Source organism: Rhincodon typus, chromosome 30 (genome assembly GCF_021869965.1).
Source record: "Rhincodon typus isolate 14 chromosome 30, sRhiTyp1.1, whole genome shotgun sequence".
Lineage (NCBI taxonomy): Eukaryota > Metazoa > Chordata > Chondrichthyes > Orectolobiformes > Rhincodontidae > Rhincodon > Rhincodon typus.
In genome coordinates this window covers 26,798,948-26,813,584 of record NC_063361.1, presented here as the reverse complement: position 1 = coordinate 26,813,584, position 14,637 = coordinate 26,798,948, and the positions used below count along the sequence as shown (strand labels likewise).

The 14,637-nt window shown below is 41.0% G+C and overlaps 1 protein-coding gene across 1 annotated transcript in view; it reads right to left on the bottom strand.

Annotated features, from left to right (window-relative positions):
• LOC109921617 (ORM1-like protein 3) overlaps nucleotides 1-11,613 on the bottom strand; it is a 31,825-nt gene extending 20,212 nt beyond the window's left edge. The window contains exon 1 of the mRNA XM_020521645.2: nucleotides 11,533-11,613. The gene's annotated coding sequence lies outside the window, so the exon portion shown is untranslated. The remainder of the gene's footprint in view (nucleotides 1-11,532) is intronic.
• Nucleotides 11,614-14,637: the final 3,024 nt, after the last annotated feature.

Genomic DNA, 14,637 nt, shown 5'->3' with positions numbered 1-14,637 from the left:
TCTTCTTGGGGCCTGGGATGGGGGTGAGGGAGGAGGTATGGGGGCAGGTGTAGCACTTCCTGCGGTTGCAGGGAAAATGCCGGGTGTGGTGGGGCTGGAGGGGAGTGTGGAGCGGACAAGGGAGTCACGGAGAGAGTGGTCCCTCCGGAAAGCAGATAAGGGTGGGGAGGGAAAGATGTCTTTGGTGGTGGGGTCGGATTGCAGATGGCGGAAATGTCAGAGGATGATGCATTGGATCCGGAGGTTGGTGGGGTGGTATGTGAGGACGAGGGGGATTCTTTTTTGGTTCTTATTGCGTGGACGGGGTGTGAGGGACGAGCTTCAAAATCTCCCCTCTCCCTACCGCATCCCCAAACCAGTCCAGCTCATCCCCGCCTCCCTAACCTGTTCTTCCTCCCACCTATCCCCTCCTCCCACCTCAAGCCACACCCCCATCTCCTACCGACTAAGCTCATCCCGCCCCCTTGACCTGTCCGTCCTCCCTGGACTGACCTATCCCCTCCATAACTCCCCACCTACACTCACCTTTACTGGCTCCATCCCCGCCTCTTCGACCTGTTTGTTTCCTCTCCACCTATCCTCTCCTCTATCCATCTTCTATCCGCCTCCCACTCTCTCCCTATTTATTTCAGAACCCCCTTCCCCTCCCCCTTTTCTGATGAAGGGTCTAGGCCCGAAACATCAGCCTTTCTGCTCCTATGATGCTGCTTGGCCTGCTGTGTTCATCCAGCCCTGCACCTTGTTGTCTCATCTAAATACAAGAGTAGGCTCAAACCTAGATTTCTGCAGTGAACAGACATATGAATGTAAGAAACTCTACTGTCATCCAATAAGGTCATGACTGACCTGACATGCCTTATTTCCACTTTACAGCCTGCCTACATAACCCTCGACTCCCTTGTTAAGCAAAAATATAATTCAATGACTCAGACTCCACTGGTCTCCTTGGAAGAGAATTCCAAGAACTCGTGAGCTCATGACAGAAGAAATTCCACAACATCCAAAGGATTTAGTCTGCTCTGACTTCCTTATTATGGGCTTGATGTATTTTTAGAGCATTATCTAAAGCTACTGTACCTAAGTAATCCTTTTGTAAATGTTCAGAAATTTTACATTTTGCCAGGCTCTACATATATTTCCTACTTTAACAGCCCTCATTACATATCCTCAGAAATCTACATTCACAGCTTGGGAGATGTAAGGATGACTATATTGCTAACAATATACAACAAATATTAAAACACTAATACAGTCTTCTGACTTTCAAACACTTTCCAACATCCACAAAGCGCAAGTCAGGAATGTAATAGAATAATATCCACTTGTTTGGACAAGTACAACTCCAACAACAAAAAGTTCACCACTATCCAAGGCCTTCTTGGCTGGTGCCCTATCTACCACCAACACACTGTAATCTGTACTATCTGCTATATCTGCACAAAGTCTAACTTAATTTCTTAAACTCAAATTCTGAACTTCTTGTGCCTCAAAAGACAATATTTGCAACGTTCTAACCTGTTGAATGACTTCATTATATAAAGTTTACAGTCATGGGAAAAAATTAAGGGAGGGATCCAAGCAGGAAACAAAGCTAGAGGTAACCTCCCCTGATCAAAAAAAATGCTGTGGAGGAAATATGTAAGGATGAATGAATGGCTACATTTTGATCTGAATAGCATGTTGCAAGGCATGGCAAAACAACCAGTGCCTATATTGAGTTTTTTTTTACACAGACGAAAGTCAATAGAGTTCACTGCAAAAAAAGGCTCTTTTCAAAAAGTCCTCATTCTAATAGTTTCCATAAACATTAGGAAAAATTTTACTTTAAACATGCTTGATCCAATGCATTCTTTGAGATCAGCATGCTATTCTCACCAGACAAAAAATTCCTCTCAGAATAAATAAGTGCATGCTTCAGCGGTTCAAATGTCCCCTGCCTGGGAAATTAGTGATTGATACAAACAGGTCAAACTTGCAGATTACAGATTTTTCCTTTGAGTTTGGGAAGTTTGAAGAGCTAAACTTTAAATCTATTTTCTGTAAACAGCAAAACTTGCACATTTAACAAATAAGGGTATAGACTCATCCACATGCAGTACAAATTTGGATATAAATTCATCCACAAGGCTTTTGATTAAACCTGGATTAAAACAGGTGTAAATGATCACTTATTTGCTTATTTACAAAATAATTTCAGAATTCAATTACATTCCACCCAGTCTCTATTAAGTTGATTTATTGACTGTGAATTTACACAATTTAACTTCATAGCAAAGAGGGAGATGGTCAGATAGTGGTCCCCAGTTTTGAGGTTCTGGGAGCATGAGTTTGAATCCCATCATTTCAAATGGTGAAATTTTTAAATTGATAATAAGCTAGTCCAATAGCAATCATGAAACAAATATTGATTGTTGTAAAAACCCATCTGGTTCACCAATGTCTTTTAAGAAAGGAAACCTGCTGTCCTTACCTGGTCTGGCCTATATGTGACTCTCAACTGCCCCCTGGCAATTAGGCATGGAAAATAATTGCTGGCCTAATCAGCAACATCCATGTCCCACGTATGAATGAAAAAAAAAGCCAAAGTAAATGATTTTGCAACAATTGGAATGTACCTCTGTAAGAAAACTATGAAAATTTTATTGTGTATGTGTACTGAGCCACAGAAAAGGCTGGGAAAGCTCAAAAGATGTACACGAATGCTTTCTGACAGATGGTGCATCTTATAGCCAGCTGAAGAGAACGCTTCATCAGATGGATGGACTTTTTAAAAAAAAAATTAAACTTTCAATCTTTTGCTTTTAAATCCCTCCTCACCCACTCATTAAAACACTGACTCCAACTAAGGATGAACAATAAATACCGTCCCAGTGAACATTGCTCATATCCCACAAACATATATATAAACCCTACAATGTTTTTATTTTCCTGCCCCCGTCCCAGAACAACTTAGAAATATCAAATAATAGGTCTAAAACTGGTGTAAATGGGAATAGCACAGTAATGATTTATCTAAGGGTAGGTCCTCTGCCCATTTATGTATGGCTGATGATCTTGGGCTCCAACTCCAGTTACTTGTCTAAAAGCTTCCCGTGATTAACACCAAAGGGTAATATGACCATTACAAATAACTGCTCTCTGGATACCTGAAGTCAGAGGTTATGGCCTGAAATAACTGAACTCAATGCTGAGTCCAGAAGCTAGGAAGAGCTTTATTGGAATAATCGCGAACAGAGATGTCAGAGTAGTGATGCAGAATTGAAATGATCAGGGAAGCAGAACTTCAGGGTCACATTTTAGAGTGGAATTGACATGTTCCATAAAAATTGTGACCAAATTGATCTGCCAAACATAGGAGTGTGTGTTTGCACTGAGCTACTTAAGTGATATACAGTGTACCACATTAAAAGGGGCACAAGTAAATAGTTGATTAATTTTCAAAAGGAATTTTGAATCCCTAAATGGTGAGAAACAGGGAAGCAAAAGTCCAGGTCAGATGCAACACACACCTTGTGTTTTACACCTCCTTCCCCCATGCGTGCATGGAAAAATGAAAAGGGTGAATGAGGAGTGGACCAAGATGTTGCCAAATAAAGGTTGAAAGGGAAAGGGAAAGGGAGGGGTGGTGTGTTTGGCATGTAGTTTTAGGGTGTTTCAACACACTTTGCTGGGAGCATTGTCTATTTCTTACCACTGAACATGCCAGAATCCTGAATGTACTAGGTGCTATTTTTACATTATTTTCCAAAATAAATAAAACCAGGAATGTACTCTTATAATCACAGCAAGTCACTTGCTGTGGCAGCTTTTAAGTGATTAAAGCACTTGATATTTCCATATGTATTAGCTTTTTATGCAAAATTACTGTACTCGAGCCATATATCATGCAAGGGGGTGAATATTTGTGTCGTGTCACCCCAAATAAGACATCACTAGAGCAAATGATATGTCTAGTAACTCAAAAGACTGAGATAATTGCTAGTGATAAATCAGAATAAACCAAAATGAAGCAATATTAATTAAAACAAAAGTAAATTAATTTCACAGAACTGGGCACAGCAAGCCTGAGAGAGACAACAGATGGGAGATTCTGGAAAATTGTGAACAAATCAACTGGATAGTGGTTGAGCACAATTTTGGTTTTCTGTAAGATAGCAGTGCTGGTACGTATGAAGGATTCAGTTGGGAAAGAGGTACGTGGTAATTGTCTCCGATATCAATTCCAAAAACCGCAACTCTCCTTGAAACCCTCCTTCCTCCAGCAGCTTTGGAAAATGCAATTCCTATACTGACTGACTTGCTGACATGTCTAGCGCTAGTGATCTAGATTCCAAATATAGTTTATATCCAGCAGAGCTTTCAATGAGACTGCAAATTATACGTAAATCCTGGTACTACCAGTGTAATGTAAGCGTTTGCTCCTTGTGTTGTCACAACATACATACAATATGATTTAGAGACTGGCAGCAGTTGAGAGAGAAAATTTGCTCGTGAGGAAAACGTGGAGTTTATTTTGGCCTTGCAAAGAATCATGGAACCTCAAGGATCAGGGAATGAACCTACAATGCCTTTATCAACTTTGGTGAAGTTAAAAATTAAAAATACAAGGGCAACTCTTGTTGCTTTTTAAAATCCAAAATCAATAGAAGAATAGAAAGGAAACTTGCTGAACATCTGCTGAGAGATCAAGGCTCAGTTTTGCACTATCACCCAACAATCTTTAAAGGAATAGATTACAGATGAGACACGGTCTCCACTGTCTCTGGCAGAACTTTTGACAGAAAAAAATGTGGTTGGCAGACTTTCTTGCTTACCAGGTGAAGTCTGCTCATCGTGGAAGATGAAACTAGGGAGATTTAACCATAGGGTGCCAAGTACAATGTTATGACTTTGCAACGATAAAGTATGGGTCGGAAAATACCAGGGACATCTGGAGCAGTTATGGCAATAAGCTTACGCTCTGGTGAATGAAACAGAAGCTTTGTTCTTTCTTCAAAAACATAAGCTTAAAGTGAACATACCATTCATCCAGAGGACTTTAGCTCAGCTCTGGACAACCTGACAAGCTAATGGGGGGAGAAGTTCTTGCAGTTAAAGCAGTTTACTGAATTGTAAGTGACTGCTAAATTACAGTTGCACACACTATGCTTGCAAAACTACCTTCTCTGAACTTAATCAGGACAGTCTCTGCTGGTAAAGATGCACTTTATAGTTAGAAAATGTCATCACATGGATTTCTCTGTAGGGTCCCTTAGAGACTCAAGCAAAATGATGAGTTTCCATAAATGCCAGTCATCCAAACAATCAAACAAAATGGCCCAATGCCATGAACTGTTTATGTCCACATGAATTCCTGCATTGTCCACCCTTACAGGGAAAACAACAAAAAAAAAGCCAAAAACACAGCCATTACCAGAATTTAGTGCAACTGAATCTAAAATTCCCTGATAATTAGATAAGTAAATACAGTAGAACATACATGATAACTACACGTTTTAGGCAAATAAACTGATTTGTTTTAATTTTGAAGCGGTTAAACAACTATGTTAAAAAGTATGTGTTGCCCAACAACCTGGATTTATGTAGTACCTTTAACACAATAAAACATAGAAAATAGGAGTAGGCCATTCAGCCCTTCAAGCCTGCTCTGCTATTCATTATCATGACTGATCACCCAGCTCAATACCCTATTCCTGCTTTCTTCCCATATCCTCTGATCCCTTTAGCCCTGAGAACTATATCTAATGATGCTATGGTTTTGGACTCCTCTGTGATTGGGAAACCCTTGCTGCATTGAATTTTCCAGGTTCCTGTGGGATTCCCCTGGATTTTTGTAACCTCCAGTGAATATAGTCCGAACGAATCCAGTCTCTCCTGATATCAGCCTTGCCATCCTGGGATGGAGTCTGGTAAACCTTCACTGCACTCCCACCACAGGCAGGACATCCTTCCTCAGAAGACAGGACCAAAACTACACATCACACTCCAGGTGTGGTCTCACCCAAGGTTCAGTACAAGTGCAGCAAGACATCCTTCCTCTTGTACTCAAATTCTCTTGCCACGAAGGTTGACATACTATGTGCCTTCTTCACTGCCTGCTGCCCCTGCACGCTTAAATCATCCTAAGACCCTTCACAGGAGCATTAATACTCAGCTGTAGGTAGTGACAACAACAACTGTTTGCGGCCGTCTCTGTATGTGTTTTCAGATGACGTCGTTGAGATAACAAACGAGAAATAGGAAAGGCCAAGAGAAGATCCTTGGGGACACCACAGGCAATGATACAGAAGAGACAATACTGTACATGATTCTTTAGCCATAATTGGATAGATATGAAAGGAGTTGGGCAAATGGAATCCCATCTGGCTGGTCACCATGGAGAGCTATGAAACAGGATGGTGTGATCAACCTTATTAAATGCAGTAATTTGGTCAGATCCAGAGAACAAAAAGGGACAGTTTAACTCCAGAGTTACACAGGATGCCACCTGTGAATTTGAAAAAGCCATTTCACTACCGTGGCAAAGATGAAAAACTGACTGAAGGGATTCAGACATGTAGTTTCGGGAAAGGTTAGGATTTGGGAGGTTACATCTGATCAAAACTGGAGAAAATTGGAGATAGAGCGACAGCTTTCAAAGTCAAAGGGCTTTTCGAAGAGATGTTGGGAGGAGGCAGAAGGACAGCATTGAAGTGAACAATAATAAGCCAGCATATGAAAGGGAGGCAATGTATCGGCGACTTTTTTGTTAGTCGAGTTGCCACGTATTATAATTAAAGACACCCTGCAATTCTGTAAATACATTGAAGAAAGGTCAATGAAAGGTTAGATTTTTGGCGACAAAATGTTTCAACTTATTTACTGCATGGAATAACTGACTATGTCAAAGTCTATTTATATAGCTTCTGCACAGTAGCACGTTATTCCAAATTTCACAGTACTTTTTTATTCAATAAATCAAAAGTGCTCATTGAACAGTGACTAGCATCAAGAACTCTAGAAGACTAGGATGCAGTGCAATACAGTTCACTGACAAGCACCATGACAAAACATCAAGTATTAAAACATTAGATGTGAATGAAGCCTTTTTGTGTCTTAAGTGTTAAATCATGAAATTGTGCACTAGAGTAGTAATCCAGGGCAGCACAGAAGCTCAGTGGTTAGCACTACTGCTTCACAGTGGTAGGGATCGGGTTCTATCTCGCCTCAGGTGACCGTGTGTGAAGTGTGCACATTCTCCTCGTGTCTGTGTGGGTTTCCTCTGGGTGCTCCGGTTTCCTCCCACAACCAAAGATGTGCAGGTTAGGTGGATTGGCCGTTCTAAAATTGTCCATAATGTCCAAAGATGTGCAGGCTAGGGGGCTTAGCCAAGGGAAATGCAGGTTTACAGGGAATAAGGTTAGGGCAGGGTGGGTCTGGATGGATGCTTTTCAGAGGATTGGTGTGGACTTTACGGGACAAGTGGCCTGCATCTGCACTGTAGGGATTATTGGACTCTAGTATTTGTACCGAACTAGTACATTTCTGCTTTATCCTATTTATCTGGAGATTCACGTAATGATACCATGCAATTAGGAAAGAACATTGCTCGCCTGGAATTTACACACTGATATTAATAACAATGGCAATGGCAAACTGAAAAGAATTATCAAGGACGAAATGATGTTCCAGGAGAAGAATAAGAGAAGATATGTAGTACAGGCAGTTCTCTTTGCTCAAACAAAATTTAACCCCCAACATTTGATTGCACCTCTATGAGCTTTTCTGCTTCACACAAGTTCCTTCAAAACTTTGTTTCCACTTCATACAAGTAAACAATGAAAACCAGAACATCCGAACTGTTTTCAGGAAACTGAGTGCACCAGCATATTTTATTTAAAAAGAGACAGGAAATCTGGACACCCTACCCATGGGGCAGAAAGAATATTCTGCTCCCAGTCCAATGATGCTACGAGGTTAAATCTCAGGCAGGAAAGGACAGTAAGTATGCTAATCACAGGACAATGCCCAGTCAACCTGTGGAGATCGCAACACTGATGAGTCACTGAACTGCCCCAAAGGTTGCTGAACGCTAAGGGTCATCTTACTCCAATTCACTGTGCCACTTTAAGTATGCTCAAGTCCATGAAATGCAATCCTCAAAATACATTTATACAAGCTATGAACAGCTTTGCAAGCCATGGCACCTAAGCATTCAAAAGGAAATGTAATAACTTTTTGCCTCTGATTATTGATTATAACCCTACTCTATAACTATAAAAACATACATATGTAATAGGAGCAGGAGTAGGCCATCTGGCCCCTCGAGCCTGCTTCACCATTCAATAAGATCATGGCTGATCTTTTCACAGATTCAGCTCCACTCACCCACCTTCTCACCATAACCTTTAATTCCCTTACCGTTCAAAATTTTCTTTGCCTTAAAAACATTTAACGAGGAAGCCTCAACTGCTTCACTGGGTCAGGAATTCCACAGATTCATAACCCTTTGGGTGAAGAAGTTCTTCCTCAACTCAGTCCTGAATCTGCACCCCCTTATTTTAAGGCTATGCCCTTTTGTTCTAGTTTCACCCGCCAGTGGAAACAACCTTCCTGCTTCTCACATATCTATCCCCTTCATAATTGTACATGTTTCTATAAGATCCCCCCTCATTCTTCTAAATTTCAATGAGTACAGTCCCAGTCTGGTCAATCTTTCCTCATTAGTGAAACCCTCTCAATTCTGGAATCTACCTAATGAACCTCCTCTGCATCTTCTCTCTCAAGTAAGGAGACCTGAATTGTATACCATACTCCAAGCATGGCCGCACCAGCTCCCTCTACAGATGCAGCATAACCTTCCTGTTTTTAAACTCTAGCCCTCTTAACAATTTTGGTAATACTATGCCTGAAAGACAAATTTATACAAGCATCTTCCCATTTTTAAGGTGATCAATGCCCAACCACCAATCTTCTATCATTTCTCAGTATTTCAACAATAAAATCATGCACGTTTTCCCTGCTCCAACCTTCTGCCCCTTCATCTGGAAAATCTGAATTCCTTCATCGGGGTATAGTTCCTCAGCCAAGTGACCATTACTCAATTTATGCTCAGCTCTCTAAAACAAGATCTCATTACAGGGAATACAATAACACACGTAACTTTCAAGGACCACTCACAAAAAAAAGTGCACAAGGGAAGAAAGTTAAAGCTTTTATTGCATTTTATTCATCAAATATGTTTTATTCTGTCCAGCTCCAGCAATGATATACTGGGTTTTTCATCAGTCTACAACACTGGTTTCAAAATATAAAGATACATGGACCTTGGCTGGGAGGTGGGTAGTGTCCCTGCCTCGAGGCAAGGAGCTCCAAATTCAAGTCACACCCCTGGATGTGATTGCCAAGGAAGGGGTGTTCATAATGTGGCCAAACAGGTTGAGCGTCAAACCTGCAAATCCTTCCAACACATGACAACGACAGGTGGTAACAAGAGAGATTCCTGGTCAGCGGTGTGAAGGAAAACATTGGAGTCTTTGCCGCTACTATCTGTAGCTCCAGACTGCAACATGCATATTGAAAGGGGCATGTTGCTACATTAGCTTGACTACCTGAGTGAATGACTGTTGGTGCATTTTTATATTTAAAGTTACCAGCACATTACTTCTGAAACAGTATAAGTGTCTGTTATGCCATATTCTTTTTCTGCAGCTTCGTTTAAGAAGTTGATTGGCACTCAGTCAATATATGTTGGTGTTTACTTGATTACGTCAAAGGATCTTGGAGGAATCTGAACATTCATAAGGATCCAAAATATTAGAGTCTGAAAACCATTAACTTAGGAAGGACACTTAGCTGATCAGATATCAGGAAAAGTTCCAGGATACACTTTCTTCACTCCCACCAATGTCTGTCCAAAGTTGGGTGATGTTAGCTGCAGCTGTTGAGTAAGGGAGAAAAAATGCCATGGTTCCCAGCCCGGACTGTAATCAAACAATCTTCTCTTAGAACTCCAAGTGTATCGGCAATGTGCAAGCTTGATTCTGATGCTCCACGCTATGATAGATCTTCAGTTCCCATCTTTAGGGCTCACAGGTGAAAGCCAGTCATTTGGCAACATGCTGAAGCACAAGTGTCTCCAGAGGAACTTTTCCAAGTGATGCACTTGGAAAAGAACAAGACAGACAATTGGCGATGCTCTGCAAAATCCCTTTGTGACCAACTCAAAAATGCTGCACTTTTATAGAACCAGAAATAGAATTCCCAAAGTGAAAAAGCAAAGATTATTTGTGAAAAAGAGGAACATGGATGGTCTGTCACTGTACTGACCAAAAACAGGATGTAAAAAAGGAACAGTAGAACACCAAGCTTAACGTGGGTGAGGAAGGTGTTATCATGGAAATCTCAAAGCCAACTGAGACAGCCTCGTATTGTAACTGCATGCCACATCTGAAAGCCCAGACTTTTTTGGCATCACTACAAATGCTGGTGTTGTCTCAGATAGTAAGAACTGCTGATGCTGGAGTCAGAGATAACACAGTATGGAGCTGTAGAAGCACAGCAGGCCAGGCAGCATCAGAGGAGCAAGAAAGTTGACATTTTGGGTCGGGACCGTTCTGAAGAAACTTTCCTGCTCCCCTGATGCTGCCTGGCCTGCTTTACTCTTCCAGTTCCATACTGTGTTATCTCTGGTGTTGTCTCTCCTTTTATTTCCCCTTCAATCGGAACTCAGATAAAAGTGGTCTGTGGTGCACTGATGACTTACCTAAGCTCATAAAACTGCATCTTTGGTTGACGACAATAAAACCACACAACAACTGCCCAAGATTCTGCAGCACAGAACTCCTTTAACAACTGCAATAAAGATGACAAAGAATTGCAGAACTTGCTGAAATAGCATACCCTGAAAAAGCTTTCAGTACTGTACTAAGAAATTGATGAATGACAGAATTCGCACTGAAGGACAAACCCTTCAATAACTGCCAATCTCCCGCCAGTGAGGAACACCATCTATTATAGCTGCTCAAAAAAAATCAATCCCTGGGTGAGGACAGGATTAAGACAATTCCAGTATCACTAACATGAAAGGCACTGAAGTTTCATGCTGGTACCAAAAGCCCTCAAAATGAGTTCAGCAAATAGAACAGTGCTCAAAGAAACAGAATGAGATGCAAGTCATTGGGCATGGATCCAGCATAGTAACGCACCACAGATTCTGAATCCCAACACTGTCAATGCACTCACTATCAAATATTTCTCTCACCACCCCCAGCTAGCCTTTACACCAGAATGTTATCGGATTCAGAACAAATGGAAGCATATTGCTTAGAGTGGATGAGACATTCTGACCAGACTAACAGACAAAAATGCTGAGTGTATAATCTAATTATCAGTGAGAAAGTGCCCAGACAAGCACAATCCAGCCTTGGAGGAGTGTGTGACTATGTTGGCATATCTTTAAAAAAAAATTCACAGGATCTAAAAACTGTGGGAACTCTTACTTCCTTCAATCTCCCCTTGTTCATAAACTGCAGAGGCTTTAAAAGCCCTTACCTGTATCACAATCAGTTGATTGATTTTGCTTACTCTCCTATCCAAATCACCTCAGGACTGTCTTGCACTACCCTCCTGCACGAGATGTGGGGTAACAAAAAAAAACGACAGCTCAGACCCTATTTCAAAAAATGTCAACGATCTAGTATACAGAAATGGAACATACAGCTGAGAAAAGTATACCCAATTGGGATATGCAAACGTACTGCATGGTTTCCACATTTAACGCTGGAATGTGGGCAAACAGAACATTTTATTTATAAATTTGAATTTAGCTAGTGTTAGTTCATCAGATTTTGGAACGTGCTTAATTGCAAACATGCTACAAAACATGACCTAATTTTCTTCCGAAAACAGCCCGATTCAGCATTTGCAGCCAGTAAAGTTAAGTTTAAATTACCCAACATTGGTGTCTATGTGTGTTTCCAGCACCAAGTTAGACCAGTTGAAACAGCAACACAAAAAGGACTTTTTTTTTCTGGGTGGGCTGCATAGAGAAATGCGTAAAACAGATGGGGTCAACAAGGTCTCTTCCAGTTCTCCCACAACCTTATAGACGTTTATAAAATCATGAGGGGCAGGGATAGGGTGGGTGAGTCCAAACCTAGAGGGCATATGTTTAAGGCGAGAGGGGAAAGGTTTAAAAGGGATCGAAGAGGCAACTTTTTCACACAGAGGGTGGTGTATGTATGGAATGAGCTGCCAGAGGAAGTGGTGGAGGCTGGTACAATTACAACATTTAAAAGGCATCTGGATGGGTATATGAATAGGAAGGTTTAGAGGGAAACAGGCCAAATGGGACTAGATTTATTTAGGATATCTAGTTGGCATGGACAAGTTGGAGCAAAGAGTCTGTTTCTGTGCTGTACATCTCTATGATTCTATAACTAAGAGGATACATTTTAATTCTGGAGAAAAAATGCATTTGAGAGAGATTATACAATGGAGATCTAGGGAAGAGAAACAAAGGCAGAGGCTTCAGAGAAAAATGAATGGTTGCAGGATCAGCAAAACTGCAACAAAGGTTGAAAGAGCAAGAGATGTTTTTTTTTAAAAACAGCATGCATGCAAGGTACCAAAAGAAATCTGGCAAACAACAGTAGGATTCAATATTTGTGCAAACTTCACTGGACACGACTGAATTAAAAATAGATGAGATTAGAGCACACTACTAGAGGGCAGGGGAGATAATTACACCAACGTCAATTGATAACATAGTAAGTGAAATATACATCTACACCTCCCTCAAGTTAACCAGCAAGGTTTTAAGTGACTCCTTACTACTGAGCCAAAAATCTATTCAACTATATAGGCATCACTGCCAAGCTTAAACCTGCCCTTAAACACCCACAAACCACAATTTCCAGCTGGTTAAAATCAGGGTATGAGCGGAGACTTGAAGACTAGAGTTGCTCTGATTCTGGGATTAGCACAGGACAATTTGTTAAGCTTCTCAGCCCTGATCTCTTAACAGTAGGGCCTTGATGTAAAATTAGTTCAGAATGAAAAGATCTGAATTTCATTGCAAGGTTTTTGTAATCAAATTTTCTATCACTACAAACTGATCATACGCTAAAAAGGGCACTTGAATGTAATGCTAGATAGAGGGTGAGGGTGGGGGAATATATCCAAAAGTGATTCAGCATCTTTTTTTTGGGGGGGCGGGGAGGAGGAGGAGGAGGAAAGTGCATTCTCAGTTCTCCAGCCACAGTACTTATGAGAAATCCTATTTATCTCAATTTCTCATCAGTGCAGTGCCAGAATTCTAACAATAAAAACAAATCAATCAACAGTCCACTATTGAATCGGTTATGAGCTCAAAATCTCTAATTATGCACCATGCCACAACTCCCCACAACACTGAACTAAACAATGACTATCACCCAAGATAAAAAACAAAACCTCACAAACCAAAGTGCAGGGCATGAAAAGTCAATTTTTGAAATGTCGTCAACAGTTCAGAGTCCATGTTCTTGCTCAAAAATGATCTCCATTTAATTAGTAACGCAACCAGAGGTGATAAGGCGAAAAAAAAGATAGACAAGAGTGTGACAAGGTGGAATGGACTGTTTGGAAAGGTGATGGAAAGATTTATGTGCAACATTCAAGAGGGGTAAATATTTGAAATGCAAAATAATAACAACACTGCAGTAAAAAAGGACAGACTACTTGGATAGTTTTCAAACAGCTGTTAAAATGGGCCAAATGGCCTCATTCTCTGCTATAGCACTGAATTCTCCTGCACTATTCAAGTTTCTTATAATTTAGCACCGAGAAGAGTCACCATTCTGTCAGCTACAGCCAATCCTTGCAATTCAGCTCCCCTTTAACAGAATGCTCTGGGCTCTCATTCTCCAAACATAAGGGCTTAGCCAGCTAATACTTTGCAAACCCAAGCATAAACATCCTTTCATTTTCATTCACTCAACTGAGAACACTATGTTTTTTTATTTAGCCAAAATTCATCGCTTATCAGCAATCCAGGTTCTGAGTGAGAAATTCCAGCACCAAGCAAGCAGTGACTGACCTGAACAAGGACAGTCAGATAAGTAATTTGTAATACACACGCAAAAACAATTGTAAAACAACACAATAAAAAGAGTTTCTTTTTTAAAACCAAACAAAATGCAAATTAAAAACTGCACTCATCAGTTTGTTGTTTCTAGTCAGATTGGAAATATACTTATCTAAAAAGTCTGCAACATTTTGACATCATTTAAAAGGGAAATCATTCATAGTACCCCCCACCTCAGACAGTCTCAGCTCCCTCGAAAAACAGACCTCTCGCTCTCTCTCATTGCACTAGGACAACTCTCTTGTGAAAGCTCTGTTGAGGTTCCAGAGACACATTGTCAACAAATGATCCTCATTCTTAGCTTCACCACCCATTTCCCATTCCCAACTCCCTCCACCAGCCATTCCTTTTTTCTCACTCTCCTGAAACCGATCCTCCTTTACTGTCCCGCCTCCACTCTTCCCCTTCCCCCTTGTCCATTCTTCTCCCCCTCCCACATCCATCCTCTAACCTCCCCCACATCCACCTCCCATATCCATTCTCCTTCTCCCTCCTCCTCCCACATTCCTTCCCCAGCTCCATCGTCCTCC